The sequence below is a fragment of the Numida meleagris genome, chromosome 1, assembly GCF_002078875.1.
Source record: "Numida meleagris isolate 19003 breed g44 Domestic line chromosome 1, NumMel1.0, whole genome shotgun sequence".
Classification (NCBI taxonomy): Eukaryota; Metazoa; Chordata; class Aves; order Galliformes; family Numididae; genus Numida; species Numida meleagris.
The window spans coordinates 165,396,818-165,400,834 of NC_034409.1; positions in this window are offsets into that span (position 1 = coordinate 165,396,818).

The following is a 4,017-nucleotide window of genomic DNA, read 5'->3' on the forward strand; positions in this document are numbered from 1 at the left end:
CTCAGCAGGGCATCCGTAAGTCGGTCCCACTGGAAAAGTGGGAATTTCACCCCACTTACCTGCAGAGGAAGCAGAGTTTAAGAGGCATCCTGTACTGAGGCAGTCACAGGAGCAGATCAGCACAAACACCGACAGCAGTCATTTTCCTTTATCCCCCTCTCAAACCAAGGTTACACTTACACCATTCAGGCAAATTCTGGCATAAAGAAGACAAATTTGCCTTTTTCCCCTCGACTACACGTCGCATTTGTTCCAATTTCTCATCTCATTTTCTGCAACGCACAACCAGATCAGCATCTTCATCATGATGTTAGTTACCCTGGAAGAGTACTTCCAGAAATTCACACTAGATTCCCTTCACCTAAAACAACCATCTGCTAACGTGACCACTTACATCTTCAACACATCAGATACTCCTCAGTGTAAACTTTATTCTACTGAGCTGGCATTTCTTTCACACAGAAGTCCATGCCCATATAGAGTCTATACAATTCCCTTTACATACATACATTAAAGGAAGATGGAAAAGTTATACCATGCCAAGAAAACTGTCTTACAAGACAAAAGCCACTGCCTAAAGGGTGTATTTAGAAACTGGGGGACAAACTAGGATGGTAGTCACACAACATAAGCCAGATGAGCAATGAGAAGTGGGGAGAGTGGAAGTTTCTTCCAGGTATGAAGCACTTCCAGACTGCATCAGTCAACAACCAAGCTGACACCTCTTCTTTTCACTTCCCCAAGTAACAGCAATACCTAGCACTTACATAGCATTTTTCATTCACGTCTCAAATTGCCTCGCAGGGAGATGTAGAATACTACATTCAGCTTTCCTCTCTGCAAGCCCTTGCACAGAGCTGAAGCCCAAGGTCATGCAAAGGCAGCACTGGGAACCAACACAAGCTATGGACTCAAGGCCAACATCACAGATGCTGAGTTCGGCCCCAGTGTCTTCTTTAACCCTGCGAGCTGTCTGTCAGCTCGGTGCGGGCAGCAGGAGGGCTTTTCCTGCTTTGTTTCTCAGTAGCAGAGCTCCTGAAGCACTTGCCCACACCAGAGAGTAATTTCAAGCAATGCCTCCACTTAGCCCATGGACTCACAGAACACTCGAGGCTGACAGGCCACTCTGGAGACCATCCCACCCAGCATCTTGCTCAGAGTTGTCCAGCTACCACAGGCTGCCCAACACCACGTCCAGTTGGGTTTTGAACATCTCCACAGACATGCAACAGCCATCCTTGGCAACTTGTGCCAGTGTTTGATATGTTTGACCAAATTCACGGTTTAAAACAAGTTTCCTTCTGTTTATGAGATGCATGCTGTGTTTTGGTTAGTACCCACTGCCTTTTGTCCTGGCATTGGGGACCTCCAAACAGCCTGACTCCATCTTCCTTATTCCCATCGGGTATTTACCTGCATAAATAAGATCCTCTAAGATTTCTCCTCTCCAGTTAAAGAGTTCCAGCTCTCAGCCTCTCCTCATAGGACAGGTGCTCCAGCTGCTAATTTTCTGTGGCCCTGAACTGAACTCCTCCACTACATACAGGTCTCTCTTGCACTGGAGAATCCAGAACTGGACTGAGCACTGCAGGTACCTCACCAGCACTGATCAGAGACAAAGTACCACCTCTCTCAGGCTACCAAGGACTGATCATAACCCCTGTGAGCTTGACAGCTCAGCTAACGCTTAGTCCACCTCACTGCCCACTTATTTAGCCCATACCCCATCAGTGATGATTTCAGGGGCCCTGAAGGCCTTACTGAACATGCAGTAACCAACACCTACTACTTTGCCTTCAGCCATTAAGCAAATAGTCTCATTGTAAAAGACAACCCAATTGATCAAGCATTCCTCCTTCATGAAAATCCATGCTAATTCCAAGTACCTCGTATCAGGAGGCACTTGCTAGGCTTACCTGCTGCAGCACTTTCCCTGGGACCAAGGCAAGTTTGACTACCTGCTGGTGTGTGGATTCTTCCTGAACGTAGAAATGACATTTGCTTTTCCAGTCTCGAGGAACTTTCTCCAATAGCCATCTGCTTTTTAAGATATTCAAGAGTGGCTTCACACTGACATCAGTCAAAGGCAGGGCAGATACGTCTAGACAGCTTGGGGAATGCAATAGCCCAGCCTAACCTTCTGCCTTTGACAGAACAATCTGTTCAAGTAGCATAGATTCATTTCTCAACACTCTTTAAACATCCAAGATCTGTTAAGACTGTGTGACTTATCCCTAAATAATTTAAGTCATGCAGTGCAGTTATTAAAAGTTACACAAACTAAAGGAAGCAAAGATACACCCAGTGGTAAGGAGTTGACACAGAAGATCAGAGCACTGACAACAGCAGAACCAGCACCTCCCTTCTTCACAGGGCCAAGCCATCCCATTTCAGGTGCTCTGGATGCAAGGACTGCAACATTAACACATTCAATCAGTTGCAGATTCCACCACTGACTAAGTCATACTGACTAGGAAATCACCACTTGTTCCTCATACCCAGGTCTCAGATGCCAGCTGCTGTACCGCACCATGACTTAGTTCACAGCAGAGCCCAGATTGTACCACCACAAAAACCAAGCTATGGATTTGATTTTTTTTTTCCCCTCCTCCTTCAACCCTTCTAGCTCAATAGGTGGGCTGGATTAAACACCCTTAAGTCTCTGTTTTAAACAAGACAATTACAATTTTCAGTAGTTGAGCTATAAAAGAAGAAAGGTAAAAATAAAATTTTCAGAAGTGTGAAAGCTGTCACTGGAATATTTTTATCTGAAATGAGTCACAAACCCTGAAATGTAGGACTTTTTTCCCCTAGTAGCACTGCAAAAATTAGAAGAAACCACAACATGAAAACATAACATTAAAGGCAAAAACTACACAGGGGTTAATCAAGACACTTGCTCTCATATCATGTCAGAAGCAAGGAATTCTTTTCACATAGAGGCATCTTAATACAAAGGAAGAGTAAACAAAACCTTCCCCCTCAACCCAGAACAGAACAGGGATGTTGCAGGGGCAGGAGAAGTCTATAAGTATTTGTCTGGACTGGTATTTGTCTGTATCAGAAAGGTTATTATGGCAGCTTTCCTAACCAAAGGCTGAATTCAAAGTTGAATAGCAGGAAGAGGGGGGGGATGTGAACCCTGAGCTCTGCCTAGAACAGGAAAACAGAAGTGGAGAACAAGAAAGGACGGAGCATCAGCTTGGGCTGTAGCTCTGTTCTGCTGTGAATTGCAGCCATAGCAAATGTCTCCATACATCTGCAGTAAGAAGCAGCAGAACAGATTCCAAGTACAACAGCAATTCTGCATTTGTGGAACACGGGTCCTAAATCAACAATTGTTTCTTATGTCAACCCTGTAGAAATTTCCCCCAGAAGAAACCCACTTTGAAAAGATTTTCTTCTGACAAAGCCTTTTTTGTGTGAAAGTTTAATATTGAAATATATGACAACAGTATAAAGAATTCAGATTAAAGTGTTTTTTTGGTTTTTTTAAACATGGAGTCAGAGTATACAATCAAAGAACGCTCTGCCATCAACTTGGTAGGGATAGAAGCATGTTCAGGGTTGATTAAAGTGCAGTTTCACATCAATTCTAAGACCTCCATTTCTTTTCCTGCATGCGTGCAGTTGTTATCTATATGTTCAACAGCACTGGTACAACCCACTCAGAAATCAGGTTCTGCCCAAGTGCCAGATCTCTGTGGCTGAGAGCCTGTTGCCAATATTTTCACTGCAGTAAAACTGTATGAGCTATATCCAAGTCGGTGAGATTGAGATGGCTTGTGGGACCATCATGAGAAGAATGAATCACCTGCCTTGGAAATATGTTTATGATCACTGCAGTCTATTCTACACACATTTGAGACATTTTTTTTTACAGGGGTGTTGATATTCATATCATTCCATAAGTTCAGACAGTGCACAATATGCAGTTGTTGCTATAAATAGAGTAGTGGGACAGAATTTTCAGCAATTCTTTGTTTGTTGTTTTTTTTCTATACACCACAGATGAAA